Source organism: Suricata suricatta, chromosome 5, assembly GCF_006229205.1.
Source record: "Suricata suricatta isolate VVHF042 chromosome 5, meerkat_22Aug2017_6uvM2_HiC, whole genome shotgun sequence".
Lineage (NCBI taxonomy): Eukaryota > Metazoa > Chordata > Mammalia > Carnivora > Herpestidae > Suricata > Suricata suricatta.
Window position 1 is genome coordinate 118,048,178 of NC_043704.1, and position 12,721 is coordinate 118,060,898.

The 12,721-nt window shown below is 43.8% G+C and overlaps 2 non-coding genes across 2 annotated transcripts; both read left to right on the plus strand.

Annotated features, from left to right (window-relative positions):
* The first annotated feature begins 857 nt into the window (after positions 1 to 857).
* LOC115293128 lies at positions 858 to 1,055 on the plus strand. Its single transcript, XR_003909382.1, has one exon. It is a non-coding gene; the product is annotated as a U2 spliceosomal RNA (small nuclear RNA).
* Positions 1,056 to 7,237: 6,182 nt separating this feature from the next.
* Positions 7,238 to 7,398, plus strand: LOC115293118. The gene has a single exon (XR_003909377.1). It is a non-coding gene; the product is annotated as a U1 spliceosomal RNA (small nuclear RNA).
* The last annotated feature ends 5,323 nt before the right edge of the window (positions 7,399 to 12,721 follow it).

Below are 12,721 nucleotides of genomic sequence, written 5' to 3' on the forward strand. Positions count from 1 at the left end.
AGGCCCCCAAAAGTGTCAGCAATTGGAGCTGGTTGCATAGGAAAATATACCTACATGACCAGCAGAATCTAAGAAACTCTGGCCGAGACTACTTTGGGCTCCCTGGTTCCTATGCATTCTGTGTACACAACAGTGGTTCCTCTCAGAGAGAGCCAGCGCATCTTGCCACGGCCCTTACAGAAGGAAGACAGAGTTTCTCCCGGTCTCTCCTGATTTCTGTGACATAACCTGTGGCTGAGATGTATATCTTTGCTTTTGCTTTGGTGCTATATTTTATCCTTCTCCTGCGATAAACTATAGATTTGTCAGCACTGACACTGGTGATCTTGAGTATTCTTTATCAATTATACGCCACCTGCCACCATTAGTGTCCTTGACACTAGTGCTTCCTAGGACCAGCAGCTGTATGTCACTGACTCTTTCTTTTAAAGAGCACTTTTGTGGGTTCTTCAGAGAACCCCTCCCAACCCTGGTTTCTCCCAACAAACTGGGTCCAGGGACACCCAACAGCACTCTCTGTCTTCTAGGCAGTCTTCTTAATTGGCATCTAAGACAACCCACTCCAGTTTTCTAATACCCCTGAGCAATATCTGGTTAAAAGGAAACATATATTCTCTGCCCCAGACAACTTGGAAATGAAAACCCCCTTCTTTGCAGCAATGTATTTTCACTCCCCGCTCAGCAAAGCCAAACTACAGCAGTCTACCTTTCTGCTGCCTCAGGCATGACTTAGACATTGGATCGCTGGGACACATCAGACTCACTGGTGGTTCCATTGAAGATCTTCTCCCCAGGTGTGAGGTCAAAGAAAAGTGCTCCACCTTTCCAAACAAAAATCTTTTTAAAATCTCTATTCAATCGCTTCTCGGCCTTTTGGCTAAGATCAAGTGTAGTATCGGTTCTTATCAGTTTAAAATCTCTATTCAACCTTTTTAAACCCTTGATGGCTAAGTGGAGAAGAGACCCAAAACTGGTTTGAACACTTTCTTGCAAGTCATCATGATGCTCTCATACCTCACTTTGAAATACAAGTTATATCATGGTCTTGAAGCCCTTGCCAAAAGTGATACCATGAGAGTTTTATTTTAACATCGTATTACACTGATGTAAGTGCAAAATCAAGGATTTGAATTGACACCTACCTGATTCCAAAGTCCATGTTCTTTCTACTAGGCCAGACAACCTTTACCTATGTCTGATTAAGAATTTTATGCTATTTAAGTTTATGCCATTTAGAATTTATTTAGTACTTTTTTGATAGTCTTCATTTTGGTCCTGGAAAACATGCCTTTCCAAATGCATGTATGTGACACGCCCTTCTGTTCTCATTGGGTTTTTTTCCCACTTTGCCCAGGGATAAAAAAAACCCTTGGCTTCTCTTTCCTTGGACAAGTGGGAAATATTTTTTAATGTTTATTTATTTTTGAGAAGGAGAGAGTAGAAAGGGGCAGAGAGAGAGAGGGAGACAGAGGATCCAAAGCAGGCTCCACCCTGACAGCAGAGAGCCCAATGTGGGGCCCAAACTCATGAACCATGAGATCATGACCTGAGCTGAAGTCCCCCACCTAACCTACTGAGCCACCTCGGTGCCCCAAGTGGGAAAATTTGATTAGCTCCTATGCTCAATAAATAGCAGAGTTTTAATCTTTGTCAAACTGTAGTCTTGTGGCATTCGCACTTAAAGAAATAGGGAGGTTTGGTGGAGTACAAAAGAAATTTCTTTTTTTTCTGAACAAATTCTTGGGAAAGGTATTTGAAAGTTTTTGCTGCTGGTTACTAACTCTGAAGCATGTGATTTCCAAATTTTCACTTCCAACTGAGCCCATATCAGCAAATGTATAAATCTCACTACTTGCTGTGGGTACATTGTGGGCAGTAAATTCAGGGCTGTCTGACTCCCCTTCTTACCCCGAGCTTTGACCAGGTTGTCAGCTGGTTAGAAGTTACTAGGAAATTGCCTTGCCACAGCTTAATTATTTCCTTCACTCATTCTGTCCATCTCTCCCCATAACAGCTCCACAGTGGAAGCAAATCAAGAGACCACCGTGTACAAAACACAACCGTTTCCCTTTCTTAAATACATAAAAAGAGCCAGCAGCACCTCTATCCAGAAACAAGTTTGTAAAAATGACCCACAACCATAAATCTCTCACTCAGATAAGTGCCCTACATGGCAGAAGGACAAGGGTGGCTTCTGATCCTGAACTTTTACCACAAAAGCCTTCAACTGCATGGTTTAAATAAACACTTCGACATTGGCTACTCTAATTTCAGGAAGACTCGAAACAATTTCTTCTGTAGATTAAAAAAAATTTTTTGTTGTAATTAAAAAAAAAGATATTAAAGAAAAGTTTAAACACTTTCTCCTCACCCCACTTCTTAGGAAATCAAAGTTAGAAGCTTGGCCATTTACTTTCCCACTTTTACTTTATAATCATTTAAACATTTACAAGCATATATGTATCTGTGTACAAGGTAGAGTCTTACTTTCACTCCTACTTTTAAATGACATCATGCTGTGCACATTACAACTGAATTTCTTTTCCTACGTAGATAAGGTATTAATTGGGCTATAAGTCTAGCTGCAGATAACAGTTCCAAATTAAGAAGACAGACATTTCTTTCTGCCTTCAGAGTCCCTAGGCAGATGGTCCAGGGGCTTCTGGAACTCTGCTGCACACAGTGAGCCAAGCATTTAAGCCTTTTCCATCTTGTTGCCCATCCTCCCCAAGCAGTACCATTCATCCACATGACCTGTTAGCCACATTCCAGGAAATAGCCACATTCCAGGAAACAGCTACATTCCAGAAAATAGCCACATTCCAGGAAACAGGGTGGAGGAAAGAGGGGAAAAAAAGGACCTTTCCCACCCCCTTCCTCCTTTTCAGAACAACACAGAAGTTGGTCATCTAATATCCCCTCACTTCTTATTAACCAAGACCTGGTCACATGGCTATTCCTTGCTACAAGGGAAGCTGGGAAGTGTAGTCTTCCCCTGGGCGACTATGTGCCCAAGCTAAAAAATCTCAGAAAGGGGTAGACTTATTTGGAGGATGCAGGTAGTAGCTAGCAGCCTTTGCTCCACATAGAGCTCTTATTATTATACATGTTGCTCTGAATCATTGTTTTAAAATAGCCACTCAATTTTCTAAAGCGTGGCTATATCACAGTTTATCCAACCACTCTCTCCTATTTCTGAAAATCTGTGTTTCTAGGTTTTTGTTGTTTTCCCTCTGCCACACCAGCAAGAGTATGGAATTTGGAGGAAACACCAAATATATTTAAACAGATGAGACACATTCTGACTTTCCTTGACTGACAGGTGGAGGGACTGTCAAGTCTCTCTTCTTTTATATTAAACAATCATGAAGAAAATGAAAAAACTCATATAAAAGGCCACAACACCCTCTTGTCTTCCCTTGTCTGCTGGGTGCCCGTTATTCCTTCTCATTGAAAGGAGCTGTTGGCGATCACACAAACAGAACCAGACATATGTACTTAACTAGGAGAAGGCTGCCTTTAGGGAAGACAATGACCTTGCTTATTTTCTTTAGATAAGAGATTGTGAGCTATATCCTGAGAGGTATACCCTTCAGCATAATTTACCCTTCAAAGCTGAGGGTTTGTAGCTCTGGGATTCCTGGCAAGAAAATGGCTTTGGGTTAGAACAGGGATCCTCTGTAACCTGAATTCACAATCATAATGCAGTCTTGGGGGGAAAGAATTAAAAAGCAAAAAGAAGAAAAGAGGAAAGGCAGGATGGAGAGTGAGGGGAAAAAGGAGACAGGAAGAGCTGTGCAGCAATGTGCAGGCACCAGAAGTATGTCCCAGCAAAAGGGCCTCTGTTTGTTCAGTCTCTTTGGTTGTAAGTAACAGAAAATAACTCAAGTTAGCTTAAAGGGAGGAGGAAGCTTTATAAGGAGATAGGAGTACCTCAGAGGGCAAAAGAAATGTAGGATCAGAAAAGGGTGGAAGCCCCAAAAGAAGAAAGCTCTCTGCAGCTGTCAACATCTGTTTCTCTTTTCTCTCTGAAGACAAGCCTTTGGTGCTTCTCTGTGCACGTGCGAGCAGAAGGTGAGCAAGCTCCTGCTCCCGAGATTCTGTCCCCTCTCAGCAAAAGATCAGCCCAACCTGCCTGGGTCATACTCTCAATTCCAAATCCCCAGGAGAAAAAAGTCTGGTTGGTTCGACTTGCGTCGGATGTCCACCCTTGGTCCAATCCACTGTGGCCGAAGCAGCGCCAGGTAGCACAAACCTGGCTGCCAGAACCTCATCCGTGGGAATGAAGATGTACTTCTCTAAGAAAGTGGACTGGGAAGACAGCCAAGTACCTAATCCAGTTAAAGACAACACCAAGTACCTACTCGAGTCTCTTAAGAAAGGAAGGATAAGATATTCTACCTCAAATAATACAAACTGCAGTGGCCATCCCTGGATATGTTTCCTGGATTAAAGATTTGGATTTCACAGGTAAAGACTGATTATAACGGATGCAGCAGTCTTGTCAACAATATGTGCAAACTTCAGCGTTCAAACCAATACATCAGAACACTACCACAGCCCATAGGAAGAGAGATTTGGGATTTTCTCACCACACTCAGACCCAATATCACGAAAGTCATTTCAGTCTTAGACATAAAGGGCCTACCTGCTCCTAGGAAGGCATAAGCCAAGACAAAAACAATTTCAGGAAGTGAAAGTGAAATTAAATTAAGAATGGTACTTCCCACATACAGCATGGAGGTGAACCAGTGGGAACAGAGAAATAAAAGGTTCTCCAGCATTCACAGGATACACTTTGTGGACACTCCCACAGGCCTCTTTCCCAGACCTCCCTGCCCCTGGCATTCTGATCTTTCTCCTGCCAGGCCTCTGACCATCCAGTCAAGCCATTTACCACTGCCTAGAGTCCATTCATACTCTTACCTTGAACCACTTGTCCTCCCGTGAGAGACGAGTACATGCGCCACTCAAAATCCTGCCCTTTGGGGGGCTGAGGTCTTTATCGGTTATGCTAACCTCTGCCATTCCCCCAAGGATACCACATTATTTCTTTCTTCACAATTGTTTGCTTGTTGCTGAATACCAAATTGCCACAAAATGTGGTGGGTTAATACAGCAACTATTTTATTATTTAGCATGAGTCAGGGGTTTAATTGGATCATTTTTCCTGTTGTTCTTTCTTGGAGCCTCTCATGCATATGCAGTCGGGTGACAGTGGGAAGTGGAATGTCAAGATAGCAATACTCACATGGCTGGTGTCTTGGCAGAGACAGCTGGAGCCTCTTACCATGTAGTCTCGTCATGCAGCTACCTAGAGCCTCTCCATAAGGCAGCTGGATTCTAAGAGCAAGCATTCCAGCACAAGACCCCGGTGCAAACTCTTAGTAAGCCTTTGCTTGTACCATGCATACCCATATCTATTTTCCCAAGTTCAGAGTCAATGTTGGAGGGGACTACACAAAGGTATAAATATTGGAAGGTATAGTTCATTGAGAGTCACCAAAGTTACTGCCTATTTGGTCATTAGGAGGACAGCAGCTCCAGAGGCTTTCACTTGGCTTTTTCCACTGCACTACCTCTTAGCTTAGAGGCTGAGGAACAAGTATGACATTTCTGCAAACTACCAAGATGTCTGTTCCAGGAAAATGACCTCTGGATGAGCCCGTGGGCTCAGTGTACCCTGTGAGTTGGACCTAGACTGTGTAAGAGAGAGGGACCCCAGGGATTAACATCAATTCAGACTCTTCTGCCCACAGTCTTTGAAATGTTTGGGTATCTCCCCTTACCCAGTGCACAGTTGACTGAGGCCCTTGAGGGAATTACTGCCCAAAGGAATTCTCACCATACTCACCTGCCATGGTGTCGCAGATTTCTTCCTCCTGATGACTCTGCCTCTCCTTTAGTAAACAGGTTTCAAGTCCACAACTGCCTCAGGTCTGGAAACTGGACAAGAGACATCATAAATTTTTACTGGAGTAGTTTCCTCAAACTCCTGAAAATCTATCCTCGATACCTTTTGATTAAATGGATGGAGCAATGCTTTTTGGCTGCCCTCTCTTGCCCATAGAGATACTGCATTTTACTAACCATCTCTCCAGCTCTCAGTAGATCAAAGCTTCTGGCTGCCGCCTTGACCTTGCCATTAATTATGAAGAGTGTGCCCCACTTTTCCCTGATAGTTAAGTGCCAGCACCCGAATCCTATGAGCCCCACTGCTGGACTCACTGTTACAGTAGCATCACCTGCCGCCAGCCCTGCCCTTCAGGACACCTCTGAACTTCTCAGTGATGTGAACATCCTTCTCGCCAGCTCATTCCCGTGTGTGTGTGTGTGTGTGTGTGTGTGTGTGTGTGTGTGTGTGTGTGGTGTAGTGTAGTCTATGATTCTTCTGGCTTTCCCATGGAGCATAGTTAGTTGCTGGAGGGGTTTGTTTTGCTTTGTTTTGTTTTACCCTTACTTAGTATATTCTCTCTAGAAAACTCACTTCTCTGACCCTTTGCCCTCTACCATCTGCTACACAGTTGTGGCATTTCTCCTTCACTTAGCATAGACCATTACTTTCTTCAAACTTATAAGAGCAATGTGCCAGCAGCATATCGGCATCATCCCTCGAGGTCCATTCCAAAGTCAAATGATGTGTCCTATGAGAGTATCCCCATATCAGTAAACTCTCCTTTAGTCAACTTTCTGTTTCCCCTTACCCCCACCCCCACTCAGTCTAGCATCCCACCCTGCTCCTTCAGATGGGGATACCACATATTCGCTAAGGATTGCTATTCCCTTTCTTCCCTTACAGGCCCAACACTTCTCTGGCCAGCCTACATTGTGACTCAACTCTAGTTGTTGGTCTAGGGAAGAGATACAGATAGATCTTGGAGGTGGCCAGGATGAGTACCTATGTCTTGTCTTCAATAAAAGGGTGACCTAGCCTTTATTAGTGAGAAGTATGACCATTTCCGCAGGCTTAGAGAGTTCAGGGGACTCTCGGAATTCAAATTTTCAATTACATTAACCTAGATGACCCCACCCCAAGTCTCAGAGTCCCACACCTTTCTCATCAGGACTGTGACACTGGGTTAGCAGACATGGCAGGTTTGAGAAATCAACCTCTTCTGGAGGTCCATCGCCCTTATAATTAAGTCCTAAACCTGACGCAGAGTATTTTCTGCCTTTTGGCTGTGGAAATGAGAGTCTCCTTATGTGCTGCCAAGGAGGCCCTCTGCTTTCACACTTCATCTTAAATTGGTGATTAATCACCCTTAGCCTTTCATTTTTCTCAGGTTCTTGAGGCTTATCCACTGCACTCTAAATGTACTGACCCCTGCGATTTCCCCAAATTTGGGAAATTCAACTGCATAATTTGTGGTCATAGGGACTGTGTTCACGCTTTCCCCTAAAAAAAAAAAAAAAAAGAAAAGAAAAGAAACAAATTTAAAAGCAGATGTAAGTGCGCCTGGGTGCCTCAATCAGTTGAGCATCCAACTTCGGCTCAGGTCATGATCTCACCTTCTAGATTCTTTATCTCCTTTTCATGAGTTTGTGAGTAGATGCCCATGTTGGGCTCTGTGCCGACAGCATGGAGCCTGGAGCCTGCTAGGGATTCTGTGTGTGTCTCTCTGTCCCTCCCCTACTCACACTCTGTTTCTCTCAAAACTAAATAAACATTAAAAAAAATTTTTTTAAGACATTTCAAAGCTAAATGTCAGTAACTGGGTATTGACCACAGCTTTTACTTTTTTATATCCATAATGTCCCATTCACTAGGCAATTGTGGGCTGACTCTGTGTGAAAATATTTATGAAATTCTCTTGAATGGCTGCAATCTAGAAGGTGTTTTTTGTCTGGTTCTCAACCAATTTCTTCCACCCTACATTCTTCCGGGAAGGCAGCAGATAGAGCATGCTCCAGGGTCCCAGCAAGTGTCAGCTGGAATTGGTAACTATTTGAGACTTTATCCAAAGTCATTTCCAAGAGAAGTCAGCTCTGCTTCCAGGGTGGAAGAAAATCAGGAAAGTCAAAACAAACCCAGATGTATTTGTGTATGATACAGTCATCAGAAAACATCAAACTACTGGCACTTCAGAGAAGCCAAGAACTAGGCGAAGATTCAGATTTTAAAGTCAGTCTCTTCCCAAGTGTGTTTTTAAGCACCCGGGCTTCCAAAATTCATGCTGTACATTCAAAACAACTCTCCTGGAGGTTTTAAAACAAACCCCAATGAGTTTATTTTCTTTTCTCTGCAAAGCATGTACGCTGTGCACCTGCAAGGGGAGACCTCCCTGGACTAGTAACCTCTCTTGGAAGTTTTTAATCCTCAAACAAAAAAATGTAGGTGTGAGGCCTTCCTGGTCAGATTCAAAGCCACTTTGTTGAGAAAAAGTGTACACACAATGCCCACTCCATTCTCCTGCATTTATTTGTGCTTGGGGTTTTTTGTTTTTTGGATTTTCTTTTTTTTTTTTTCAGGATTCTTTATCTCCTTTTCATGTTATGATGAGTTAGAATTTAATTTTCAAATCACTTTTGTGAGCCAGCCTGTCAGCAAACAACCAAATTGGCCTCTCTCTGCCCTGGCAAGAGAGTCCCTGCTGGCTGTTGCCACACCTGACTGCCACCCTTCAGCATATCTGCCTTCCCTACAGAGTCACGAAACATGAAGACCATCGCTGGACAAAGGATTTTCTTGTCCTCCGGGGTAGCTTAACATGAGCTGTGAAAGAGAAGGAAAAACATCTCTCGTCTCTCCTGTGCCAGCACTGCCACGAGCTGGCTATGTGACCTTGGGCAAGTCACCTCCCCTTTCTACGTCTGAGTCTTCACTGGTAAAATGAGGATGCAGGATTAGATAATGTAGTAAGAAGTCTGGCTCATTTATTATCAGCAGTTGGAACTGACACTTTTATCCTCTCCCTTTCATCTTCCCTTTCTGTCCCACATCTGGGAAAGCTGGAGGGAGAAAGAAAGACAGAAAGAAAGAACAAAAGAGAAAGAAAAGAAGAAGGAACAAAAAGATAGAAAGAAAGAAAAAGCAAAAAGCCCAGGTGTTCCTTTGAGGGAGTTTTAGGTCAGATGAACCTGGGGGAGGGGGCGGAGAATGCTCACCACAGTCCCATCCACTAACCACCCTAAAAACCCTAAGCCAGTCTCCTCTCCCTCCTCTCTCCAGCCATCTTTGGACCTGCTGGGGTTCTATTCCACCCTACCCCAAAAAGCCTCATTATATGATAATAAACCTTTTCACACCCTTTTGATATATGGCATAATCTGAACCACATTTAGAGCTGCAGTCCATCCAGTGTCTACAGGGTGGTCACAAGAGACAATGTCAGATCTTTTTCCAAAGGAACGCTGTCCAGGAGATATGTAATGTGAGCTGCACATGGGAATTTAAACTTTCTAGTAGCCACTTTAAAAAAGTAAAAAGATGAGGGGTCCCTGGGTGGCTCAGTCAGTTAAGTGGCTAACTTCCACTCAGGTCAGAATCTCATGATTGGTGAGTTTGAGCCCCACATCAGGCTCTGTGCTGACAGCTCAGAGCCTAGAGCCTGCTTCAGATTCTGTGTCTCCTTCTATCTCTGCCTCTCCCCTGCTCATGCTCTGTCTTTCTCTCCCTCTCTCTAAAACAAATAAACATTAAAACTTTTTGTTTTAATTTAAAAAAATTAAATCAATTGTAATAATGTAGTTTATTTAACCAACTATATCCAAAATATAATCATTTCAACATGTAATGAATAAAAAAAGTGTTCAGGAGATATTTTAGCATTATTTTTTTCCATACTAAGTCTTCAGAATCTGGTATTTTGTACTACACCATGTCACGGGGGGCAGGGGGAGGACTCACCACATTTCAAGTTCTGAAAACCCACATGGGGCTAGTGGCTACTGTGTCAAGAGGTGCAGTTCTGAGAGGTCCCAATGAAAGCCCCAGATTCCTGACACTATTGTTGTTCATAAAAAGCATTACCATATTCATAAAAACTAAGATGCCATCAATTACACTTTATATCATGTATCATTTAAAAAGCTGTAATTATAAATGCCATACGTTGTCAGATGAACTCCAAATTCAGAGATGTTAAGCTGTGAAAAAAGTGTATACCTTAGAACTGATTTAAAATATATGTATATATAGTCATTTCTCCTAAATGGCCCAACTCCGAGGAAAGCCACAAGGTGAGAAAATCAATGTCTCTGGTTCTATCACACATTTCCTAAGAGATTCTATTTCTCTCCTTTGACCCTCTCTACTTAACTCCTGTTGATCCTTGCTTTAATTATCATTAAGTGATGAGGAAGGGTTCATTGATAAGCACTTATTGTATTACAGGAATACTTGATGTGCACTTGTATTTTCAAAGAGGACATTTAAAATGAGACATTTATTGAGCACTACGCTAGGCAGTGAGCTCATCCAACAACCCTAGGGGTTGAACGTTATCTTCTTTTCCAAAAAAAACCCAAAAACAAAAACAAAAAACCAGACTCAGGTAGGTTAAGTAACTTACCCAAGGTCAAACGGTGTCGAAACAGCAAGTCCAGCTTTTGGATCTAGATCTGTCTGACTTAAGAGGCCAGGTGTTTTTCCCTATAACCAAAAAAAGGAGGTGAAAAAATCAGGACGACAGGTAGGGCCCCAAAGGAACTACTTACCTGCTCCCTTCCTACTGAGACCACCTCACTCCTTCACAAATCCCAAAGGATTGAACAACCAGTCCTCAGAAACCCCATCGAATGCCAGCTCTGGCCATAGTATTTGGCACCCATGGTGATTCAGCAGGTTTCCTCTGTGAGAATGCAAGAAACACTTGGAACTGACAAAGCCCTAAAACACACGCACCATCCTGAGCTCCAGGGAAATGCCTCAGTGAGCAGATGAAGCTCACAGAAAAAAGAAAGGGCTGCATGTGCATTTTTTGAGGGGAGGTTCTGCACAGCTGAGTGGTCATGGCCCGTCACTCATGACATGGTGGCTCTACATCTGCAGTTCTCAGGAGCCCAGCAGACCAGAGCCAGGCTGGGCACACATGACTGGTTTCTCTTCCTCCATGGGCTTGACACCAGCAGCTCCAAGACCTCACTGGGGTTGGAAGGGCTGCCTAGCCAGCTGGGCAGACAATTCCAGTCAGGCCCAAAGAGCTGGAATGTGAGAAGGGGTGATTCTTTGGGGTAACCAGGGGAAAGGCAGCGCTCAGGATAGGTGATGCTTCCAGCCACGTGCAAAAGGACCCCTCAAACATGTCCCTCAGCTACAAGTGCAAGTGGGCATCAAGACTGCTCTTAAGCACTCTCCTCAGTAACAAGCCATGAATAATGGGAAGGAAGTGAACAAGAAAAGAATAGTTGGATGCATCCATAGAGAAATGACAGTGCAAAAAACATGGGCAAGGCTCTGTCGATAATGGGGATTAGAAGCAGGCCGTCTTTAGAAAGAATGTATCTGCCACTGTGATCTGGGGGTCAGGCACTCATAAGTATTTATTGAGTGAATCATTATATCTTCATAAAAATTCACTGGTGAAAACCTTTTTATCTTCATTTTACAGATGAAGAAGCAGAGTCAGAACAACTGAAAGTTTCACAGCAAGTAAGTGGCAGAGCCAAGATGTGAACCTAGATCTTTAGGACCTAAACCTATGCTATGAAATATCAGAGAGCTGTTAGGAAGCTTTGGCTGCAGGTCTCAGAAGACCCAACACAAACAGGCCTAAACAGGGAGGAAGTGGTGGTGGTGGTTCCAGGACTGAGCATCACCAATGTGGGGCATGACCGAGGACATAGCTTCTCCATCCTTCTGTCTTTGACCTGTCTGTCACCTTCAGTGTGTAGCTCGTCCTCGTGGCTGTTGGCTCTGCCCATGGCCCCAGCCTGAGTAGCCACGAGTTGGCGTCATGTGCAGACTGCAGCACCCAAAGGTAGCACTGAGAACCAACCACCCTGTCCTGCAAACCTCACTGAGAACAAGGGGGATGTCCTGAGAGCAGAGCCCCAGCAAACCTCCACTCATCTTACTGACCAGGATTCTATCTCTGGGCCATATTCAATCTAAGAGAAACCAGATGACCGTAATTATCTTAGACAAATAAATATTCATCCTCAGGGGTCGAGAAAGGACCACAGCCTCTCCTCCTGCAGAGGAGGGTGAGCCACTGGGGTTTTGTTAGTGTTCTAGTTATTGTTGCTAGTCAAGAAATGTCCTGAAACTGAAACCAACATGTTAACAAATGCTTTACCATCCTACCCTGAGAAAACACTGGCTCACCTGATTTATGATCTTCTTTTGCGGAAGTCCACCAACCACCAACAAGACTAGTTAAGACTGGATCAAGCCAGGAAGAATTCTTGCAGATGCACAGAAGGGACTAAGAGGGAAGGAACGTAATCTCTGTGAGGACGCACCTGAGATGTTCCCGGCTTGTCATGTATGCTGCCATTTAATGAACAGGTGTCCCATGAAGAGACAAGATTCCTGACTGATCATGCTCAGAAAGGAGGAGACACCCCTTTGTCCCTAATATCCAATCAGCACATTGCATTCAACTTACATCCCTCACGACGTCCTGACCTGTCACCCTTAACTAGATATGACCCCAACACTTGGGGAGGTGGATTTGAGGCTTGCCTTGCCCCCCTCGGTTGGCTGTCTCTCAAATAAACCCTTTCCTTGCTGCATACTCAATGTCTCAGTGTCCAGCTTTGCTGCATACTGGGCATACTA